Source organism: Nycticebus coucang, chromosome 7, assembly GCF_027406575.1.
Source record: "Nycticebus coucang isolate mNycCou1 chromosome 7, mNycCou1.pri, whole genome shotgun sequence".
Lineage (NCBI taxonomy): Eukaryota > Metazoa > Chordata > Mammalia > Primates > Lorisidae > Nycticebus > Nycticebus coucang.
In genome coordinates this window covers 1,911,580-1,937,058 of record NC_069786.1, presented here as the reverse complement: position 1 = coordinate 1,937,058, position 25,479 = coordinate 1,911,580, and the positions used below count along the sequence as shown (strand labels likewise).

General features: G+C 38.1%; 1 non-coding gene and 1 pseudogene across 1 annotated transcript; one reads left to right on the top strand and one right to left on the bottom strand.

Moving 5' to 3' along the window:
* LOC128590434 (DNA-directed RNA polymerase III subunit RPC9-like) overlaps positions 1-25,479 on the bottom strand; it is an 85,065-nt pseudogene that overhangs the window by 13,137 nt on the left and 46,449 nt on the right.
* Positions 2,829-2,935, top strand: LOC128590953 (U6 spliceosomal RNA). Its single transcript, XR_008381412.1, has one exon. It is a non-coding gene; the product is annotated as a U6 spliceosomal RNA (small nuclear RNA).

Sequence of the window (25,479 nt, the reverse complement as noted above, 5' to 3'; positions counted from 1 at the left end):
CTATTCCTAGCTTCTTGGGAAATACGTTTCTTAGTAGCCTTAAGCTTTATACCATTTATCTGTTCCAAATCCCTGCTTCACACAAACCTGAGGTCTCATTTCCTGTTCTCACTTAAATGTTAATCCCATTTCCCCTAATTTCTACTTGTGAGTCCAAAACATTCGGCAGCAAATAAATGCATGTTTAACTTGAAATCACATTGAAAAATACACTGGAACATATTCTTCTTAGTAAAGTATCTCAAGAATGGAAGAAAAAGTATCCAATGTACTCAGCCCTACTATGAAACTAATTTAGGGCTTTCACATGAAAGGTATAACCCAGTTACAACCTAAGAATAGGGGGAAGGGGGAAAGGGAGGGGAGGGAGGGGGGAGAGGGGCGGAGGGAGGGGGATTGGTGGGATTACACCTGAGGTGCATTTTACAAGGGTATATCTGAAACTTAGTAAATGTAGAATGTAAATGTCTTAACATAATAACTAAGAAAATGCCAGGAAGGCTATGTTAACTAGTGTGATGAAAATGTGTCAAACGGTCTATAAAACCAGTGTATGTTTCCCCATGATCGCATTAATGTACACAGCTATGATTTAATAACAAAAGGAAGGAAGGAAGGAAGGACGGAAGGAAGGAAGGAAGGAGGAAGGAAAGAAGGAAGGAAGGAAGGACGGAAGGAAAGAAAGAAAAGAAAGAAAGAAAAATACACTGTAAAATTATTGTTGCCAATTTATATGTTATCAAGTATATTTATATGTTTAGAAGAGAGAGAGAATCATCCAAGCCAATTTAGTCCATCACTATAACCTGTGTCAGGTGTAATAGAGAATATTTCCCCAAATACGTGAACAAAAAATCTGAGACTATTTTCAATAATCTTGTTTTCTTATGAGATGACCAGCAGAACATGCCAGTTTGTGTTATTAACATGCAGAATGAAAATTGAATAGTTAATCTCCTGAGGATCTTCAGAAATGTTTGAAAATTGTTTTCTTTTTCACACACGACTGAGCTACCATTAACAGTGTGACTGATGTCTCTGCTTTTCTTGGGAGACTCTGTGTACTTGTGAACAGTTCACATTCATGTTGATAATTACATCCAATAGAAGTTTCCTTCTTGTGTGTGTGAGCCATAGTGCTCAGTTATCTAAAGTATCTACCAACCAGCAATAAATTTATTCTTCTACAAAACAACATGGTTGTTCCTATATACGACCCATCCATTATTGTTGGAGCCATTTTTAAACGTAATTGTTTCCATTTCTTTAGAAATTGATTTGTTATTCTTATGCATCATTACACTTTATCCTTATAACATGTGACAGTCTCATGTATTTCTCAAGTGTAGGACTAACTCATTGTGATTATAATTTATAGATCGACTTTGTCAGTGAGGTATTATCTCCATATACAGTGAATAAAATTACTTAAATTCAGGCTCAGTAGCTTGCCTAGGATACAAATTAAAAAGATGGAATTTGGGTCACATTTTGTACCTGAAAAATGTATACCCCTTTCATTACTTTTGGTTTTTCAGATAAATAAAAGTAACATTATTCCAAATCAAAGTCCAGAGAAGGGGAAGAGAATGTGTGTAAGTTATTATGTAATGAAAACAATTGCATTAATAATTTTATTTCATACTGCATAACTCCTTTATTATTTATAGTATCAGTGCTAAAACTACAAATATATTACATTCATTAAGTGCTTACCATTTCCTAAATGTTTTATACATATGCATTACATAATAAATCCTCACAATAATTTACATATTAGCACCACCCCTATTTCCCAGATGTTCATCCCACAAAGGACGAACACATCATATAGTTTCTAATAATCAATTAATCAATCAATAAATTCTTATTAGAAAGACATGAAAGTAAATGACAAATAGAAGGGCTTTAGCTAAGGTATAGAACAGTGATCCTCAATCTTCCTAATGCCACAGCCCTTTAATATTGTTCCTCATATTGTGGTGACCCCAACAATAAAATTATTTTCATTGCTACTTCAGTAGAACCACTGGTATAGAATCTCCTTCTAAACTCAAGTATGTGTAAATTAATAATTGTGATTATTGTGATTACTCGGACATCATTTTTATACTAGATAGCTTTCTACTCAAAAATATGCATCAATGAATATTTCAAAAAGGTTGCAAGGATCAAAAGATATTTTAAGAAAGAAACTATAAAGTTATTCCTTACATATAAAAGTATTCTATTAATGCAAACTTTTACCATCCACAATCTTTTATATTATCCATCCAAGTAGAAGGATATGGATTTCATTTACAGTCTGTATTAGAGTTCACATTAGGAAATAAAGGTATTCATTGTTATATCCCTATGATACATGTTATTTATTGTGTGAGCCTACTGCCTTCTTATTGGAAATACAAAATTACTAAAACTTAGAGACTATATAGAAAAGAATGATTCATTCTTAGAGACTGTATAGAAAAGAATGATTCATACATTAATCCATTAACTTCCTTGAAATTAGAGAATTATTACACATCACTTTTTTTAGAGACAGAGTCTCACTCTGAAGCTGTTTTAATGCCTCGGCCTCCCAAGCAGCTGGGACTACAGGAAGGTACCACCCTGCCTGGCTATTTTTCATAGAGATGGGGTTTCCCTGCCACGCCAAGGCTGGTCTTGAACTCCTGGCCTAGGCAATCCTCTCACCTCAGCCTCTCAGAGTGCCAGGATAAAAGGCCTGAGCCACTGCAACTGGGTTTCAGTTTTTAAATGTTCTTTATACAAAACCAATGAAAGAAATAACTACTGAGTTTATAATTTGATGAAAATAACATTAGATGCTCACTTCGGCAGCACATATACTAAAATTGGAACGATACAGAGAAGATTAGCATGGCCCCTGGGCAAGGATGTCACTCAAATTCATGAAGTGTTCCCTATTTTTAAACAGGCAAAAATAAAGAAAAAAAAAATAATAACATTAGGCACCAGTAACAAAATTGACAGAAGTTAAAGAAAACATGAGAGCCAACTAAATAGTGGAAAAAATAATCTCAGTGAAATGTAGCATTCTAATTATTTTTAATTTGATTCACTTGTGATTGGATTTTGGTAGTAAATAAATCTAATAATAATTTAGATATGCTTATGAAAACTATCCCTTGAAATTGACATGTTAGGCTGAACAAATAATTAACAACAGAAGCAGCAAGCTGTGGCATGATTAATCAAACATTTACATATTGATTATGATAAGACAATGGAGCACAATTTATAAGACCCTCAAATTTCTTAGATGTTCTGTGAATTACTATTGTTGCATTTTAAGTCTAATTTCCTTTCCTTGAGGTCCTTTTCACTGCACTTCACAAAGATATCATTATGTTTAAGAATATCTTTTACTCAATTTGTTCTGCTCAAAAGATTAATCTTTATCATTCATAAAATGAAAGAGAGGTAAGTGGATCCCAGAATATGAGAAATATAATCTTTCATGAGAATTCCATTTTTCTTTTTCTGTTAAAATTCATAGAATCTTAGCATACCACTAATTATTCCAATATAAATGAAAAAGACAAATACAGAAGGCACTCAAAATTATTAATGTTTACAAACATGGTATGTATTTCATTTTTTATTTATTTATTTATTTATTTGATAGAGATGGAGTCTCACTGTACTGCCCTCGGGTAGAGTGCCATGACGTCACACAGCTCACAGCAACCTCTAAGTCTTGGGCTTACGCGATTCTCTTGCCTCAGCCTCCCGAGCAGCTGGGACTACAGGCGCCCGCCACAATGCCCAGCTATTTTTTGTTGCAGTTTGGCTGGGGCTGGGTTTGAACCCGCCACCCTCGGCATATGGGGCCGGCACCCTACTCACTGAGCCACAGTATTTTGTAACTTTTATTACATACCCATATGAACATAGTAGTAATAAGTTCAATACACTATTTCATTGAGTAGAAAACAGTTGGACCAATACAGGCAGAATCCAAGTTTTATGGCATAATATCTACAGGGTTTTGTTCAGATTATTGAATCTCTCTAATCCTCATGACCTCACTTCATAGACATGAAGTGTTTGATCTCTTTCAAATACTGAGTATCTGGGATAAAACGTACTCTTTTCTCCAGGTCAGGTACCCTGGAAACACAGGAAATAGAAATAGAGAATACTGATATGAAAACATGAGATAAACAAGTACATGCCCACACAAAAGAAAAACAGAATCAAATTCAAGTAGGGGAAGGAGGGAAAGGCGTGAGGGGAAGAGGGAGGGAGGTTAGTAAACTCTCACCTAATGGGCACATTGTGGGGATATACGGCGCATCCCCTGTTTGAAGTGCTCAGCTATAACTTCAACTTTACCTACCCAACTCAAACAATGTAACCTAATTAGTTGTACCTTCATATTAATCTGAAATAAATTTTTTTTAATTTTTTTATTGTTGCAGTTTGGCCAGGGTTGGGTTTGAACTCACCACCCTCAGCATATGGGGCCAGCACCCTACTCACTGAGCCAGAGGCACTACCCTATCTGAAATAAATTTTAAAAAGACAAATAAAAAGTTTCCAATTCTCCACTAAGGAATAAGTTGAATGTGGACTACACCTAATTATTTTACATAAAACATTGTGGTTTTACAAAACTTTCCATATAGTCATGCTATTATTATTGTCACTAATAAATCAATAATGTGCTGTTTCTGAGGTATTATTAGCGTAAAATTCTTGTTTAGAGAAACATATTTGCAGCACAGTAAGAATTATAGCAAGCCAGCAGCGAAGACATCAGTGAGGAACAAATTAACTCAGAAGGACTTCGTGGACGAGGAGAAATGTGGGCAGTGCCTGGAAGCTTGAGTAAGAAAGTTGGAATATGGAAGAAATGTAAGCTGTAGAAACACCACAGGTAAAATCGGAAAGTCGAGGAATGATGGGGGATTGGTGGGGAGGTGGGAGTGTGTGAGGAGGTGGGGGGTGCTGGCAGAACTTTTCGAGTTGTTTATTGAAAGACTTGGTTTGCCAACGCTAGGTAATTTTTTTGAATGCTGGTGTTGGTTGAGTCTTTACCTCGGCGTGCTAGTCCTCCTCTAAGACAGACCTGAGGGATGGCCAGCACACAGATGTCCCCTCTGCTACCCCAGGCACGCAGGCAGCAGGATGGAAGTGACCACTGGGAAGCTTTAGTAATCACAGATTCATTTGTCCTTAAATAGAAAATGTAAGAAATATTTAAATGAAATCTTTTTCTAAACTAGAATTTTGCTCTCACGTATGAAGGAATGCATCCAGCATATCTTAAATGGATAGGTGTATTTTCTGTGCTCATTCATGTTTTGATGAAATGCCAGTTTGGATGATCCAAGCTTTCGTTTCTTCCTAAAACATTTTCCAAAATGAAAAGTACAAGGCAATGGCATGGGATACAGAGGTGTGTGAGTAAGACAAAACTGAACTCTTTCTTCCTCATGGAAATTACCGAGTAAGGATGTGATTTCCAGTTTGCCACCCACATCGTCCCTGAGCCCAGTGCTGCTGGGTCACTCCACATCTCCCAGCTCACTCCTGTTGCTCCCACCCTACTAAATCATATCCATTTCTCCATAAAATTTTCTATTTTAAACCTTTTAATTACTGCCACAGAGATGGACAAATTGAGTTACCTACAAGTTAGAGCAAAGAGGGAGAAAGGTTTATTGACTATTCTAGTCATCTTGATTAATGGGAAGAGGGCCGTGTCCTCATCTGAGAACGGCAGCAAATGCTGAGCTACGTATTTTGAAGACAGAAATTGAGCTTGATTTAGATATTATACAAATCTATATAGTCCTATAGCTTTTGAGAAACTGGAGTTCCTAGCGTGTAACTGAGAAGAACCCTCAAGGCAATATTTATTAAGTTTTGAGAATGATAAGTTGATTCTGGGAGACTTAGTAGAGCAAAGTCTTAAGACAGAACATAAGGTGTCTAGTGGGACAGAGAGATTTGGACTGAACTTATTTAAATGAGACTACTTAATAAAACCAATTACTCAACCCTCAAATATAATGAATAGAAGAAATGTATTACACTGTTAGGATCTATATTCTGTAATTCATTCGTGTGCAAATGCTATTAACTACAAATTCAACATGTGTTCCTAAAAAGACTAGAAAAAGAAATTATTTTTTCTTGTTTCCTATATATTAAGAAGGAATCAGCTTGGTTTATTTGGGCAGAATAGAATAATTGAATGGAATCTCAATTATCAGGCTGTAACAGACTGATGCAGACCCTTTTCACCATTGAGTATATTCCCGGTGAACCATATTTAGGTTTTTCCCAAGTGCCTTTATAGGCGTTTCCTTATGCTCTACGAGGCAAGTGTGGAAACAAAATGTAGGAAGACAGATGAGGAATGGAATCCTTGGGTCAAGGGTTCCGTAAGTGGGAGAGAAGAGACATCATTTAGATATAAAGAGGCTTCAAGAAATCTTTCACTACCATCTTTCTAAAGGTATTCCCTGGATTATGTAAGAATGCAAAAATGCATTTATTTTTAAATATAGTAAAGCAGTTCAAAAGTATAGAGAGAAAAGGTTGGAGGTTGGGAAGGCTGTCATCTTCACTGCCGCCGCCATCCGTTGCTATTTGCGTTGTGTGTTTCTCCTCCATGTGCTCTAAGGCCCATAAAGTCCTCCATGGTCCCAAGCTTTTGCCTTTCGATATCTTGCCATATGGCTGACTCTTTTTCAGAAATTCACATCTCTAAGAAGCCCAAAGCCTGAGAAACGCATGTCCTTGTCCTAACCACCTTGGTTTCAATTTTTCCATTTTTTTTCCTTTCAAAGGGAGAAAAACAAGCTATTTAGAAAGGTACCTGGTTTAATTTCAAGAATCTTGGGGTCTATAGGGATATATTTTCTGCATGAAATTGGGTGAATCATTTAAATTAAACATGCTTTCCTTTGCATAAACTTAAATTCATGAGCTAAATATATCCAATTTTGCCTTCTTCAAAATGTGTTTGGAAGGTACATTTTGAAAATTCTTGAACATAAGAAACTGAATATTTACTCATATAAGTGAGACTCACTGTCTCACTCTCAACCAAGCGGGAGGCTCTTTTTTTTTTTTGTACAGACAGAGTCTCACTTTATGGCCCTTGGTAGAGTGCCGTGATATCACACAGCTCACAGCAACCAGGTCCAGGGCTTAAGTGATTCTCTTGCCTCAGCCTCCAGAGTAGCTGGGACTACAGGCACCCGCCACAACGCCCGGCTATTTTTTTGTTGCAATTTGGCCAGGGCGGGGTTTGAACCTGCCACCCTCAGTATATGAGGCCAGCGCCTTACCGACTGAGCCACGGGTGCTGCCCTTGGAGGCTCTTTTTAATGCCATCAAGGGCCCAGGAAAATTATAATTCCTGCTAGAAAATAGCATCTCTGCTATCAAACTTACTCATATTTAAAGAGCTTTTAGACACTTGCTTTAAATCTGTTTTTGAGGTCAACAACCTGAAATAATTTAAGTGAGACAAAAGTACACATTGTTCATTCTATTATCTTATTAAAACAGGTGCCAGAAATGCCACATACTCTTTTAGAATGCGTTGTGTAAGGAGTTTTAACTAGGTAATACAATTGTGAAATTCAAAATATGAATTTGGCCATGAACTTTGCTATTTATTCAGACAAAAATGTCTTCCTCTACTTACTTCAGTAATGAGAGATGCTGTATCTCTGCATGAACCTAGAGTTACTAATAAGGCCTTCTGTGGTATAAAGTGGTTTGTAAATGTTTAATGCCAACTGTGAGATGTGTTATACCTCATTAACATTTAACAAGTTCCTTACGATATTCCTCAATTCAAAAAAAATGTGTTTTTACTGTAACAACTGTAAGATGAACAATAAGCTACTGTAAAAATCCCCTTATAGATATTTTATTCCTCTTAGAAAAGTGGTTATTAAGTCTAAGGAGAACTTTTTGGACAGCCCCAGGAACCCCTTGGCATTGTCTAGAAGGAAGGTTGCATTGCAGTTGTATCCCTTGTTTGGGGGAAATAGCCCTTGCTGGATTTCTGTCTGTTTCTAACCACAGACCTCGACCTGTTGTTTCTATGTGCTGACTTGGCATTAGCTGTTCTGGGATTCCTTCCTGAAGAGCACTTGACGAGCACAAACTGGCCTCTCCTGAGTGGAATCATTTCTCACTTTTCTCCTTGCTTTTGAAGAGATGAAAAAGGAGTACTTTTAATTTTCTTTTTTTTTTTTGTTAAATCATAGCTGTGTACATTAATGCAATCATGGGGTTCACTGTGCTGGTTTTATATACAATTTGAAATATTTTCATCAAACTAGTTAACACAGCTTTTAATGCTTCATGTTAAAAACATGAATTTCACTGTGGTTATTTTTCATATGTTAGAACATATTGTTGAAACATGCCATTATCTTGTTATAGCAAAAGTAAAATAAATAACCTGAGGTTGTAAGGTGGATGTAAAGGGCTGTGCTTCCCTAAGGAATAATTTATCATGCTCTTAATGTATTGGTATTTTTAATACATTTCCTTTATGCTTAATATGTTATAGTATTTCAATCAATGAAGACCACTGTAAATGATGTATCTCAAACACTTTAAAATAATGCTGATATTAAATAATATGAAAATGTTAATGATAAAATGATCATTTAAAATATGTAACATATAAAAATTTAATGTTATGAAATAAAATTTGTATGCTATGAAATTATAACCCTTACTTGAAATGAGATATCAAAAATATTTTAAAAGTCTAGAAAGAAATTAGTAAAAGTGACTCAAGAAATGAATAATGAAAGTGAGTAGAATGGTCTCGTAACCCTATGGACGAATATCCAACTTGTTCGATTTTAATTTCAGGTTAGGAGAAAAATTATAATTTTTTTCTTAATAGTTTTTTGTTCTACCTGCATTAAAGCTGACAGAGCTTACAAAGGGAATTATATATGTGAAGGGGTGATGTGAAATAAAATGAAATAGTAACGTTAAGCTCTTGCCCTCCCCCCCTCAAAAAAATTGAAAAACAAGAAGAAACGATCAGAACATACTTTGTCAGTGCTTGGAAAAATGAGTCTTTTATTCTACACAAAATGGTTCTTATATGTTCAAGTTCAAGTATCTTGGACAGTCAGGCCTGGGTCAGCAGGAGCCCCCCAGCCCCTTCCCCACGCCTCACCTTGCTCGCATCTTCTATTTTAAGCTCACTGCCTTAGTTTTCATTTCCTCCCTCGATAACAATTCTACTTGTATAATGAATGGAAAATGGTGCCACAATGCCTTAGGACACTATGGAAAAATCACTTTAGGTTCCCTGTAAAATAACCTGCCCATGTTGGGAAAGGATGGGCTGCCACAGCTAAAAATCTCACTTTTAACTTCACTTTTTAACAGGAATAAAATCTTCTCTATTTGTGTGACCCAGAATTCGTTTAGAAGTGCAATTCTCCTTTAAGGAGAAAACTGGTAAAATTACTACATCCTACACATTAGCCAAGAGAGCAACAGGGCAGTTCAGGAAATGGGAACAGACATGATGCTCTTGGTTGGGGCACAGAGATGTTGGTGATGAGAAGAGTTCTTTTCAAAGCCCTCAGAAAAGTGCTTTTTCATCTTGGAAGTGTGCTGCAGCTATGTTTACCCTTGAGGTTATGCACTGGGATATAGACCTGGTGGGCTGGCTCAGGCCCTTTCAACCAATCTCCTTTCTGTCCTTGCATCAGGATCTAACCTTTGCAGAACATCTCCCCCGCTGGGGCTTTGTGAAAACATTTCAACTTGATGTGTGTCGTTTGCCTTCCTGAGCAGCTGCCCACAGGTTGAGGGACATGGTCCTGAAATGTGAGGAGTTTGCTTCCCCTGGGGACACCTTGTTCACGGAGAGAAGCTGAGGCAGCTGAGCTCTTCCCATCGCCTCCCTCTGGGAGCCACTCAGAGGCAGGTTTCCTTGTGTCTTCTGAGCAAAATCCTAAGTCAAGACTTGCTGTGCCTCCTTGACGCTTGTTTTGAAACTGTACCTAGCCTAAAAATAGATGAAATTCATAGCCTAAAAATAGATGAAATTTATCAGCATCTTTCTTTGCCTCCCTATGCTTTTCCCATTATTCCCACTTCCCTAAGTTTGCACACCTCTTTATTTTATTTTATTATTTTATTATTATTATTATTTTTGCAGTTTTGGCTGGGGCTGGGTTTGAACCTGCCACCTCCAGCATATGGGGCCAGGGCCCTACTCCTTTGAGCCACAGGCACTTCCCAGTTTGCATACCTCTTAATAAAGTATTAGTATGTTCATCTCTGTCTTAACTCTGTTTTCAAAAGGAACTAAGCTAACACAGTTAGAAAGTTTGCAATAAACAGATAATAGGACAGCATGTGAGGATATATGATTAAGGCACCCAACAGTAACCAGATCATCTCAGTACTATCCTGAATAGGGCTTCACGTATTTTAAGAAAGCAAGTAAAGGAACAGTTACAATTTGGTTATTTAAAGATTTTAATTTTTAAAAGTGATATGAGACACAAATGAAAGAAATCAAATAATATTTTTTTAAAAAAGAGAGATATTCCATGGTCATGAATTAAAAGATACGCTGTGTTCAGATGTCAATTTTTCTCAAAATAATATACAGGTTCAATGCAATCCCAATCAAAATTCCGGCATGCTATTTTGTAGATATTAATGCACTGATACTAAAATGTATATAGAAAGGCAAAATTGTAGAATAACAATATGATCCTAAAGAATAACAAAGTTGAAGGACTGACACTCCTAAATTTCAAGACTTACTATGAAGCTACATTAATCAAGACAGCATGGTCTTGGTGAAAGAATAGATGCACACAGATCAATGTAGCTCAAAAGGCAGTCCAAAAATAGACTCACCAAGTATAGTGAAGCAATCTTTGTAAAAAAAATAAAATAAAATAAAAGCACCAGGGCAATTCAATGAACATAAGACACTCTTTTCAATAAATGGTGCTGAATATTTAGAGATAAACCTATACAGAAATCTAAAACCTTTCAAAAAAATTAACTAAAAAATGTCATAGACCTACTCACAAAATGCAGAGATCTAAAACCTTTAGAAGAAAATGTAGGAGAAAATGTAAGTCTTCTTGGAGTTGATGATGGGTTTTTAGATATAACACTAAAAGGACAATCCATGAAAGAGAAAAATGGACAAGTTTGAATGTGTTAAAATTAAAACTTCTGCTTTGCAAATGACACCATCAGACACTCACAAGACAAGACACGACTGGGAGAAATAATGAAATATTGTCAAAACACATTTCTGATAAGACTTGTATCTAAAGTATGAACAAAACAATTAAACTTCAACAATAAGATAACAAACTCAATTAAAAAATTTTCCCATGTTCTAAAGAGTCACCTTATTGAAGAAAATACAAAGATAGAGAATAAACACGGAAAGAAACTCAATATTATTTGTCATAAGGGAAATGCAAATTAGTACAAAAGCAAGATATTATGATACAACCATTACAATTTTAAAAATTAAAATTCTTGAGAACACGCCTTGCTGAGAAGGTTATGAAGCCACAGGAGCTCTCTCATGTAGGTAGCGGTGGTATCGCGGCTTTGGAAGACAGTTTGTGTTTCTTCCACAGCTGAACATGCTCTCACCATAGGATGTAGCCTTTGCATTTTGACCTATTTGCTGAAGTAATTCATAAACGTGTATCCACACAAAAACTAGCATGCGGCCATTTCTGTTTTACATAGGACTGCTTGAAACTGGAAACATCCGAGATGCCCTTCAAGAGGTGAAAAAAATAAATAAAGAGGGGGACATCACACGATGGCACGCTGATGAACCAGGATGAGCTCCCAGTCCATAAGGAGACGAGGACGGAGCTTCTGTGAGCCTGCCGAGGGAGGGAAACAGTCGGGAATGTCATGGACTGCTTGTTTCTTTTGTATGTGTTTACTGTGTTGCTATTTAACCTTTTTAATTAACAGTGGGGATTAACAACTCTAAAATTATTATATACGTAATCTACAGAGCATCCCAAATGTCACCATCCATATGTACATAGGGAAAATAGAACATTGTATCTAGGGCAGTGCCTGTAGCTCAAGGAGTAGGACGCCGTATACTGCAGGTGGCAGGTTCAAACCCAGCCACGGCCAATTAAGGGGAAAAAAAAAAAAAGAAAGAAATGTACCTTTATTTACAAAATAGTCACACAATTTTATAAATTATTATAAAATATGTCTCTACATGTTGATACATAAATATAGAATTATAAAAATTGAAATACATAGTATGAGTTTATGAATTTTTTCTATATGTAGTGACCTTTGGGATGCCCTGTAGAATTAAACGGTGAAGTACAGGGACAGTGGATTATGAAAGTCTGACTTCTTACTGTTTGGTGGGTGTTTACAGAAAGGAAATGAGATAAGGCATCTTCCTGGTTGCAGACAATCAGCATGGACTCTTAGGTAGTTTCATATAGACACAGAGAGTTACATTCTGAAACATTTCTATATGTGTGTACACGCCAATCTTAGTTCATTTAACATATACTAGCGCAGCAAACACACCGTAATCTTACATAATTGACCAAGAAATGAAATTTTGACTGGAGCACAGCACAAGGTCAGATCTGTGGCAGATGCCAGCACCTGGCTGTGGCGGGGTCCCCTGGAATCCAGATCAGCAACTGCCTGTAACATTATCTAGTGGAGTATCCCTCGATGTGGAAAACCTATTTGCCCATCAATGCTTTTCACTCCTAAGGTTTTCATCACTTTTCTGGAAGAATTCCCACTAACAGTCTCTGCATCTTTTTAAAGAAAATTTTACAAACATCAGACACCACTGACTGTTGAGCAGAACTCAGCACAAGCTATGCCAGGACCAGTAAGCATCTCAGCCTCCAGCTTTTGTGGGTTCTAGAAAGCCTATTTCTCTGCTACTTCTAATCTAGTAGAAGGAAAAATGCTTAGAGCTCAAGATATACATCTGCCACTCCCTGGTAATGTGACTTTGGGGAGGGACATCACCTAACACGTCTATACTCATTGCCCACAAATGCACAAAAGTCCAGAGAGACGGTATAGAAAGGTCTGGGTCAGGGCTTTTTCTTGGTAAAATGATGGCAAGTATCCCCTGTAATTGGTTATAAAATAAAACTTTGTTCATGATATTTCTACTTAGATCAACAATAATTCATTAACCTACAATGTGTTGATTAATTATTCTTTACTCTTGGAGTTAATCTGAAATGCAGAGCCCAAATCACTCCACTTATCTGCAGTTCTAATTCTTGGTGACTTAATTGTTGCACAGCTTGCCCAGTGAACTGCTGCATGGTAATTAAGAAAATTGTTGTTTTGGATTGTTCCCGTCTCACTCCATGCTTTTGCATCTACCATTACACCAAATATTCTTTGTTCCTAATCTCTATCCCTGCAATAACACCCTCCACGAGGTGAATTTTAAAGTCTTAACTTTGTTGTAGCTGAAACAGCTGGCGGTTCAGGAAAATCCATTTCTTTTTCTCTCTGGACCAACTACACTATCTCTCTGCAACTCCTTTTCTTCCTCAGAGTTTGATGCAGCCGTGTGACTATTTTCTGGAGAATTAAATAGGAACAGAACTGGATGGCTTACGTGGACCTGCCACAACCCCTCTGTGTTGCTATTTCTCAATATGCCCCAAAACACATATGTTCGAAGGCTCCCAAGAATGTCAGAGCTCATGAAAGGAACCCGTATCCGTGAGTCAGCCTGATGCAAACAGCTTGGTTTTCTCCACCGAGAACAGATGTGCACTTACATTTGAGTGCACATAGGTGGCTCCATTTTTTTTCCACAAAATTTTGCTTATATTAACTATATATCCTAATTGTAAATACAGTTAGTAATATTTGCCCATCAAATATATAACACGGGGATAATATTCTCTACCCATCATTATCCTCATGTGAAGATGTGCTATTTCCTCAGGATTAATTAATTATTCTTCCTCAATGCCCTAAAAGAAATTCACCCACACAGATGTAACAGCCACTAAAACCATCACAGTGCTGTTTCCCGTTCACCCCTCTATTTGGCCAGTGAGATATATATTCACTAAGGATAGAAATATATATTCACGTATTTTTCCCATGTTGCAACTTCAGTTTCTTACTTAATGAATATCTGGGCAAGGGGTCAATAGACATCTCCTAAATGAGTGAGTGAATTGAATCACTATATTATATTTGACGCACTTTATTTGCTAATGTCCTTTTCAGCTTGTCAGCCTTTGGGACACCTATTCATTCACCATTCCCTAAGACTAAACCCGAGGGCTGACTGGACTTTCAACTTCAAAAAGACTTAAATTTTACGTTCTGTCTTCATCCTACCCTGCCCACATCTTTGTGTTACAACAATCATCATCATCTTATAGTACATGTTTGCCTCTACGTCTCTCCCAACAGATGGTGAAATAAAATAGGTATCAAATCGATTCCTGTCCAACAGATGGAGGAGGATACGTCACATTGTAGAAGACCTTGAAAACAGAGTTGGGGTAGAGGCAAAATCAGTGAATCAGTTGTTGAAATGTTCCTCGTAGGACAGAATTGCCTGATGCCTCAAAGCCAGGCCTGTCTGTTTGCAGTCACAAGTGTGGACGGCTGTGAGGTTGGGAGGAGAGAATTATGATGTTGGAGCATTTTGGTAAATAAACAACAGCAAGTGTGATGTGTGTTGATAAAATGAAAACAGGATAAGCCTGTAGCTCTGAGAGTGTAGTTTCTATGTGCTTTTAGGTTACTATTCTCATTGTAACCTAAAAGAATACACTTCATGGAAGGCATTATAAAAGTCTAAAATATTGCCATTTTCCTGACAATCCAGCATGACTGATTGAAAGATTTGTACATTTTAATGTGTTTCCTTTGACCAGTGATGACAGGAGGCCATGTGCTAATAATATATTAAACCTCCTGGACTCAGACATGTTGGCCAAGACCCAGGCTCTTGTAGCAGTGCCTGTGTTCCATATGGATAAAGACAAAGAATGGTTCTCTTGTGATTTAGCCTCAATCTGTCCATCTTTGATACATAAACAAAAAGTCAATATTCAAATGTGTAGGATTATATTATGGACATGTTTAACACTGGAAAGTTCAAATACTTAGGTGGATAAATCCACATCTGTTTATAGAGAATTAGACTGCTTGTGTTTCTTTGGGCTACTGTAACAAAATTTTATGATAGAAAAAAGTATATACAACAACAAAATATTTTCCTGGTTCTAGAAGCTAGAAGACCATGATCAAAGTGTTAGCAGGGCTGGGTTCTTCTGAGGCTTCTCCCCTTGGCTTGTGGACAGCTGTTTCCTTTCTGTGTCCCCATGTGATCATCCCCCTGGGGTGTCTGTGCTCTAATCTCCTCTCCTTACTAGGACACCAGTCAGACCAGACTGTGACCCACCCTGACAAGCTCATCTTAATTTAATCACCCCTTAAGGACACTATCTTAAATACAGTCGCATTCTGAGACTTCCACATATGAATTTTGAACACAATGTAGTCTTTACCATGGAAATAACTGAATTATCTACACAACAGCCTCAATAGGATTTGGAAGAAGGTTGGTTATCCCTGACCTATGAAATGTTTACAAGCTCTCTAATTAGACTAGGAAATGGATGAAAAAAATACCTATGTCCACGTATGTTGGACCATGGCTAATAATAGAAACTTTCTTTTTCTAATTAAATTGTTCTAATTTGTTGAACCAAAGAGTGAAAGGTGAAACACTGTTAGAAAAAGTACATATGGATTACATATAGTAATGGTAATTATAATGCCCAACTTTTTATTCCTTAGAATAAAAGGGAGTTCAAATTTTTATCATAAAGGAAAAGCTGTGTGAGTTTGATTTTTAATAAAGATCTTGATTATACACACAAATATGCCTGCTATAGTTGGTACTGAATTAAGATTGATGTATATTAAGTATTTACCAGAAAAAAAATAAATTAGTTTGGAAAGCATTGTTAGTCTTTTTTCATTAGTTGCTAAATTTTTCATTAAATTAGCATATATGCTAATGAAGTGGATTATTTATTCTTCTGAATGTTGCTGGTTATATATAAAAACATAATAAATAATAGCAATGGGTGGCACCTGTGGCTCAAAGGAGTAGGGCACCAGCCCCATATACCAGAGGTGGTGGATTCAAACCTGGCACTGGCCAAAAACTGCAAAAAATAGCATCATGCCAAAATTATGTGAAAAAGGAACTGTCTCAAATGCAAGATGGCGCTTACGAGCTAATGTTCCAAATGTGACTTTTACTTTATTTTCATTAATATCATTATTAGAGTTTTAAAACCTCTGTAACTTCTTTGGAATAGGCAAACCTTATTTTGGGTTTTCAATTAGTGTGAAAATGATGAACAGACTCATCACTCCCACTAAAAATCCCCAATACTCTCACTTATATAGCCATGCCCTTCCCCTAGCCCTGAATCTGGCAAGCACTGATTTTTATTCATTTTCAAACATGATGCACCCTGCCCTCTAATTTCCACTCTGCCCCTGAAGTATGTTCCACTCTGGTAAAGATCAGTAAACTCTGTAAAGAGCCAAATAATAGTTTCAGGTTTCATGAGCCACAAGTTCCCTGTAACAGATTTGCCATTGCAGCCATGGACATGCATAGACCAGTGGGTGTGGCCAAGTTCTAATATATTTTTATTTACAAAAATAAGTAACAGGTAAGATTTGGCCCATGGGTCATACTGAGACTATTTGTCCTCTAATCAACATTCTATGTTTAAAGTCTCCAATATTTATAGATTTTTTTAATTTTTATAAACAGAATATTTATAGTAATGTAATGTCAGAAAAATTAATAATATCACTATAGATTTTCAAATATACATTTTAATATGAATTTGGTTTTAAACAGTACAAATTATGGACATCCATTAGTATCTGTCTATATCAGGGATCGTCAAACTGCGGCCCGCAGGCCACATGAGGCGGTGTGATTGTATTTGTTCCCGTTTTATTTTTTTACTTCAAAAAAAGATGCACAGTGTGCATAGGAATTTGTTCATAGTTTTTGTTTTTATTTTAAACTATAGTCCAGCCCTCCAACGGTCTGAGGGACAGTGAATTGGCCCCCTGTTTAAAAAGTTTGAAGACGCCTGGTCTATATTCAGAGGTAAAGTGGAAATTTGATTTCCATGTAAAAATGTAATAGTATTTATTGATATCAGACCAAATTAATTTTATGAAAATACTGCCTCCCAAATCCCCTCCACTATGCACCCCTCCAATGCTTTTCTGAATTATAATATAAATATATATATTTTATTCTTCTTTTGAACCCAAAATAAATTTACTTATAACTATGTCGTATCTTCTCTAATACTCAAACTTACTTCCATTCACATTTTTAAAAATTGATTTATAATTGGTTTGTAATAAACTACACATAAAGGGTAGTGTTTGATAAATTTTGACATATGTATATAGTCATTACCCCTAAAATTTTCTGAATTTTCTTTTCTTTTTTTTTTACTCTTTGGGATTCATTGAGGGTGCAAAGAATTAGGCTATACAGATTGCGTTTGTTAGGTAAAGTTCCTCTTGTAATTGTGTTCTGTCCCCAAGAGTTGTGCCCTACAACATGACCCCCCATCTTCTTCCATCTGACCGTCCTTGATCCCTCATTCCCTTACCCCCCACCTTGCATTAGATCCTCCACTGAGTTCATATTAGAATAAAGTACATTGGATTCTTGCTTCTCCATTCTTGGGATGCTTTACTAAGAAGAATGTATTCCAACTCCATCCAGGTTAATACAAAAGATGTTAAGTCTCCATATTTTTTTTTGTTTGTTTGTTTGTTTGAGACAGAGGCTCACTACATCACCCTTGGTAGAGTGCCATGACATCACAGGTCACAACAACCTCAAATTCTTGGGTGATTCTCTTGCCTCAGCCTCCCAAGTAGCTGGGACTAGAGGTGCCTGCCACAACACCTGGCTATTCTTGTTGTTGTTGTTGTTGTAATACTTGTCATTGTTGTTTGGCAAGCCTAGGCTAGGTTTGAACCCACCATCCCCAGTGTATGTGGCTGAAGCCCTAGCTGCTGAGCTATAGGCACTGAGATGCAATCTCCCTCTTTTTTAATGGCTGAATAATATTCCATAGTATACCACAGCTTGTTAATCCTTTCCTGGATTGGTGGGCATTTAGGTTGTTTCCTCATTTTGGCAATCGTAAACAGTCTAGTGCAAATGTCTCTAGGATAAAATCTTTTTTTTCTTCTGGGTAGATGCCTAGTAATGGGATTGCAGGATCAAATATGAGGTCTAATTTGAGTCCTTAAGGATTTCTCATTCTCCTTCTAAAAATGTTGTATTCGAATTGTGGGAAGATGGCTGACTAGAAGCACCTTTCACCAGAGGCTCATGCCCAAAAGGAGAGATGTTGGACTGATGTGGATGGAAGCCGACTGTGAGGAGCTCTGCACTGAGGGGACTGTATGAGGAACACATCACCCAGGCTGAATCAAGCAGCAGAAAGAAGAAAGTGGAAGAAAAACAACGGTACAAACCCAGCTCCAGAGGAAGGTGGGTGGCCAGTCAGGCAGGGACAGGGTTCAAAAGTCTGCTCACCTTATCCCACAGGAGAGCAGTCACTAAGTTCCCAGTATTCCTTCATTATTGAAGTCCCACCACTGAGACGCCCATTCTTTCTGACACAAAAGACCAAATATTTTTTCTGCAATCCTGAGTACCCAGCTAGCCCTTCCCATACCCTAGTTCAGGCATCCTCAAACTTTTTAAACAGGGGGCCAATTCACTGTCCCTCAGACCCTTGGCGGGCCGGATTATAGTTTAAAAAAAAAAAGCTATGAACAAATTCCTATGCACACTGTACATATCTTATTTTGAAGTAAAAAACAAAACGGGAACAAATACAATTCACACCACTTCATGTGGCCTGCGGGCAGCAGTTTGAGGATGCCTGCCCTAGTTGCTGGAAGGATTGCTTCCTGTAGAGTCCAGAGTGTTTGATGAGCTCACTGAGAAACTCAAGAAGTCTGCTGGCCACCGAGATGCATCGTGAGAACAGTAGCCCAGCTTTCCAAACGTTGGTGGAGAGAGGGTGAACTATCCATCTCCAGCTCCTCAGGAATTCCAGGAAACTCGGTTTTTCTGCCCTTCAGGACAACCTCTGAGCTCCACTGGGCAGGCGGGGCCGGTGTTTAAATGACTTTGACTTGTGACTGAACTTTGGTCCCGCCCCCTCTGCCAGGTACAGCTCTCAGAGCTTGATTGGATGGACAGGCAGGTGTCTAAGTGACTTTGAACTGAACTTTGGACCTATAACTTCTGCCAGGAAAGGCTGAGCTCGATTGGGTGAGCAGGGCCAGGGTTTAAAGGACTTTGGACTGAACTTTGGATTTTTGGCCTCCACCAGGTGGAGTCTGTTTGAGCTCAATTGGGTGGGTGGGGCCAAGGTTTAAGTGACATTGGACTAAAATTTGGGCCTTGGGCCTCTACCAGACACGGCTCTCTGAGCTCAATCTGGTGGGCAAGGGCCAAGGCTTAAGCGACTTTGGACTGAACTTTGGATTAACACTCTCCACTGGGTGGAGGCTCTCTGAGCTCAAGTGAGTGGGCTGTGCCTGGTGCCTAAGCAACAAGTCTTATCTAAATTATCTAACCTGTGCCCCCTGCTGGGTGGCAGCTCCCTGAGCCTGACTGGGCAGGCAGAGCCTGGTGCCGGAATGACTTCGTCTGAGCTCTGGGTCTATGCTGTCTATAGAAGCTGCAATCCTCAGTGCTCAATTGGCTGGATGGTGCCCAGCACGTAAGCATCTCTCCTGAATGCTGGGCCAGCGCTGTCAGCTGGGCAGCCTCACGAGCTTGATTTTGTGGGCAGAGCCAGCTCCGACAGAATGACTTTGACAGGAACTCTGGGCCAGAACTGTCTACTGATTCTTGTCCCCCTAGAGACACTGTCTGGGGCTGTGAATTCACCACTTCTCTGCCTTTGTTAGTGCAGTGGGGGCGCTGCAAAGGTGAGGAGCAGACTCATCAGGGACCATCTATCAAGTCAACCAAAATAGCATAATTAACATAATAAAGAGAAGAAGAGGAAGAAGCTAAAAATATTCATGAGGAGGAATCAGCTGAAGAACTCTGGCAACATGAAAAATCAGAGCAAATCAATAACTCCTGGAGAGGTCAAAGAAAATACATCAGAGAATCTCACCCACACAGAAATTTCTGAAATATCAGAAATAGAATTGAGAATATGGATGGCAAATAAGATAACTAGAATGGAGGAAAAGATGGAAACAGAGAAGCAAAAAACAGTTCAGAAGTTGTCTCTAGAAATTAATGAATTCAAAGACAAAGTCACCAAGGATATGGACAGGATGAGGAAAGACATAGTAGAGCTCAAGGAATTGAAAAAGGTATTTGAGGATCTTCAAAATACAGTAGAGTCCCTCAGAAATAGAGTTCATCACTGTGAAAAAAGAATCTCAGATAAAGAAGACAAGACTTTTAAACTGTCCCAAGCATTCAAAGAGGCAGAAAAATGGAGCACTGGATAAAACATTTAAATTTAAGACATGAAACTATAAAAATTCCAGAAGAGAGTGTGGGGAAAATGCTGGAGGATATTGGCCTTGGAAAAAACTTTATGAGGAAGATCCCCTAGGAATTGCAGCAACATCAAAAATAAATAACTGGGATTTGATCCAGCTAAAAAGCATTTGCACAGTTAAGGGTACCACAAACAAAGCAAACAGCCATGAATCATTACTGTGAATAAAAATCTAACAATGCCTTGCTTGGCCAATATGGTCAATACTCCTAAGGTAGAGATAGCTCCTTTACATCTGAGAGGTCCATTGAGAGCGCCAGAGAGATTCAGATCTTCCAGAAGAGATACTGGAAGGAATATTGGGCAGAATACTGCAACACCGGGAAGAAAATCAAGGCCAGTGACATAATCAACAACACACATTAAAAATAATTTTTTTTTTTTTTGGCCGGGGCTGGGTTTGAACCTGCCACCTCCAGCATATGGGGCCAGCGCCCTACCCCTCTGAGCCACAGGCGCCACCCTAAAAACAATTTTTATCACGCCAGATGAATCCAGCACTGTTTTGTTTTTTTACTTTCACGTAAGTTACTTCACAATTTGTCATGAATCTTGATGATTCATCATTTGCTATTATAGAATGCCAAGTAAAAAACTGAGACCCAGCGTGTTATATTTTGAGGACTGCAGTGGATTCTAGAAGTAATGCAAGTGTTTCCAAATACTTAAAAAATATTTTAATGGCATTTAATAAAATAATATCAATCAATCATCACTGCCTTTTGCAAATCTATTAATTACTTGTCAAACATTATATATTCACTATGAGATAGGCTCGTGGCCGTGGCCAGATGTATAATATCTCTAAGTGATAAACAGAGTCACTATTAAATAAGAAACCAATTTTGATCTTTAATTCTCTCCCTCTTTCACTCTGAAGGGTATAGGAAACTTTGCACAAAACCATACCCTATTAATCCATAAATTTTAGGTTTGTTTTGCATAAGTGACCTTAGATTAAGTACATCTTGCTAAAAGTAGTCTATAAATAAGTACTTCCCTGCTGGAAAATGGCATTTGTGTGTTTGATCTTGAGTCTCTCATTATATGCTTGTGAGGTGACTGGATCAGGTTAATTTTCCTTATTTTCTACTATGCCATCAAGTAAAATGATCGAAAAGATTTCAGGCCTATTAACTCTTCCTCTCCCAACATAGCCAAATGGACTACTTTCAGACGACAGCCCCCACTTCTATCTTCATGTTTCATAGGAAAGCATATTCTACAAATGTCATTTAAAAAATAAATATTGATATGTTCCGTCATGACAATAATGACTCAGGAAACTTCTCCAGGAATTCTAACTAAATATACTAAGGAGATGCTTGATTATTATAGAATTATGAAAGAAGATGGTCTGGTATGAAATATAAAAGTTTGTGTGGTCTCTTTATTATCAAAATAATTTGTTCTTGATGCAATAGTGTCAGGTTATGTGTTCTCTTCCTAAAGGAGTGTTTTATATTATTTGTTTACACAACAAAGGCGATTAAGGTTAGTGAATTTCCACACAAGTAAATCATTATACATATTCCTTTTTAAGAGAAATCTGGTACCTTGTTCTTGTTATTAAAATCTTCTTTCTTAAATAAAGGGGGCTTGATAGCATAGGCTGTAATTTCAGTTACCTGTTGTATCTGTTGTTACATTGCCATTTGGTTTCTTCTCTTTCCTTAGAAATATGATAAAAACTTTCAGAAAGATTTGACATAAAAAGTTCAACATCAGTCTGATAATCTCTAACTCACACACAGGATATTAACAAAAGGCTCAGTAATGACGGAGTAAAATAAAAATCCATAAATTGTTGCCCACAGCAATGGTCAGGTGCCCGACCACCTTCCAGCTCCATGCCCCTTCCCTTGGGCGTCCTGCTTCTGGTCTTGGAGCTGCATGAAGGGAACGTTTCTCCCCTGCAAGTGGCAGGCACTGAGAGGTGGGGGCGACGCTGCTGAAGTTAGAGGCTTCCCTCAGATCTCCCCCACCCACCTGGGCGTCGCTTCCTCTGTCTCAGGGGCTCCTCCCACACTCATCTTTGACCTTGCCAGTCCTGGGTTTGGATGTCCCCCCACCTGACCATGTGTGGTTTCCGTTGGCTTGCCCCTCTCAGCCTGCTCTATGGAGGCGTAAGGTTGCCCCTGTCTTTCCAGCCCAACCTGCCGTCCCTCAGAAGGAAGGAGATTGGTGGGACTACACCTGTGGTGCATCTTACAAGGGTATATGTGAAACTTAGTAAATGTGGAATGTAAATGTCTTAGGACAATAACTAAGAAAATGCCAGGAACACTATGTTAACTAGTGTGATGAAAATGTGTCAAACGGTCTATAAAACCAATGTGTGGTGCCCCATGATCGCATTAATGTACACAGCTATGATTTAATAAAAAAAGAAAAATGAAGGCTTCCACTTTGCCGGCACCACCTGCCAGCTCAGCTCAGCTCAGTTCAGCTCAGCTCAGGGACAGCCCAGGAGGCGAGGGAGGAGCTGCTGCACATTTGCCTTATACTTGGCTATTTTCTCAGTCCTGGGACATTATTTAGTCTTCTTTCCTTTGTAATCCTTGCTGTTTAATCCCCTGTAAGTAACTAGTAATTATTTACATTAAAACTTCCCTGTTTGAATTTCTACATGGTTCTATGCCTGACCACCCTGATCAATGCCTTTCCTACAAGCGAAAATCTCTTTTCCTAGGAGGATAAACCAATGGCTAAAATTATTACAAGGATAAATTGAAGAGAAACAAATAGTCCTTAACTCTACTATGTGCATAATGTAGGGTTTGCTGTCTTCATGTCAGAGATCCTTTATTTTATTTTATTTTTTAAATTAAATCATAGCTGTGTACATTAATGCAATCATGGGATACAATGTGCTGGTTTTATATACAATCTGAGATATTTTCATCACAGTGGTTAACATAGACTTCATGGCCCCCTCTTAGTTATTGTGTTAAGACATTTATATTCTACATTTAGTAAGTTTCACATGTGCCCTTGTAAGATTCACCATAGTTGTGGTCCCACCAATTACCCTCCCTCCACCCATCCTCCCTCCTTCCCTCCCTTCTCTCTCCCCTTTCCCCATATTCTTGGGCTATAATTGGGTTATAGCTTCAGTGGTTCTCAACCTTCCTAATGTCCCAACATCAATACAGTTCCTCATGTTGTGGTGACCCCCAACCATAAAATTATTTCCATTGCTTGTGGTCTTGGAGCCGCATGAAGGGAACTTTTCTCCCCTGTGTGTGGCAGGCACTGAGCAGGGTGGGGGCAATGCCAAAAATAATTGTTGCTGAAAATAATTTTGTGGATGAGGTCATCACAACATGAGGAACTGTATTAAAGGGTCACGGCATTAGCAAGGTTGAGAACCACTAATCTAAATCATTAAAGAGCAAAAATAAGTTAGACAATATAGTACATAAAAATTTTGGAAGGATTTAAGTACAAAATCCTTTAAATAGTGTGAAAAGTGCTTCCCGACTTGGGGAAATTCATTTAATAAAGGGTCTCAAACCCTCAGTGTCAGGTATATTACGTTGCATTTAGTGTCGAGATTTTTATTTATGTGCTGGAATAAATATTCATGTGCTGGCAGTGTTCTTCCCTGCCTCCTCCTGTGATTCATTCCAGCAATTTTCTTTTCTTCTCTCTTGCCTCATCCTGTCCCCTTCCTTAGTAGGTTATTTAATCAACAAATCCACATGCAATGATCTTCCTGATCTTAACAGCGATTTAAGCTAATTTTCAAACCTATCTTTTGGGTTCTTTTTCCATTCCCAACTCCATTTCTCTGCTCTTTATCACAAAAGAAAAATTCTTTAAAATGTTATTTGTACAAATAGTCTCCATTCTCCCGTATCCCCACTCTTCTCCTCTCTAGAATTTACATGTGTGGGGCTTCCCTTCCTTGCCCATGACATCATCCATGAGCATGTTGCCAAAGCTACAAAGTTTATTACTCCCTCCTTTTGGAAGCATTTTCTACTTGGCCTATAACACAACATATTAAACTGAGTGCATGATTTTTCTCCTCGCCTGTGCCCACTCCTTCTCAGTCTGCTATTGGGATATCAGTCTGCTTTGCCAGATCGTAGCCGAGTGTGGGGCACACTCATTTCTGAGACTTCACTTCTTCTCATTTACAAGGTAAACATAGTTAGTTCTAGGCACCAGAAAGACTTGGATATGTTTGTACATCTTTGGTCTGGAACTTCCCTTGAAACTCCAGTCTTATGTTCTTGTCTTACTAAACATGACCTTTAGAGTTCTAGAAACATCTGTTTATGGACCTGGAGGGATCCTATCCCTATATCAACACATTGAGGAAAACATAAACTGAACTGTGAAGCATTCAGGGTCACATGGACTCTCCTTTCTAAGTCTACTCTGATACCTGGATAAACTGAACCGTGAAGCATTCAGGGTCACATGGACTCTCCTTTCTAAGTCTACTCTGATACCTGGCATTTGAAACTGCCACTGAACATCCAGAGCTATGAAATATCTGATAACTTGACTATCATTTAATTATACATTATGAATTTCATAAAACCCTATTAGGGATAATCATAGTCTTTCTGAATTCTGATGCTGGTTTATCAGTGGCCCAGGGGAACACATGCTCTTTATTTCTCAGACCCGCTGAATCAGCGGCAGTTCCCAAGGACCTGGAGCACTATTTTTATTAAGGAGGATAATCTAAAGACCTGAAGGAGCTAGGTCTCAGTTTTTATTTCTAACCTAATTCTAATTAAGCAGTATGGACTCAAAGAGATGTCCAGAAGTT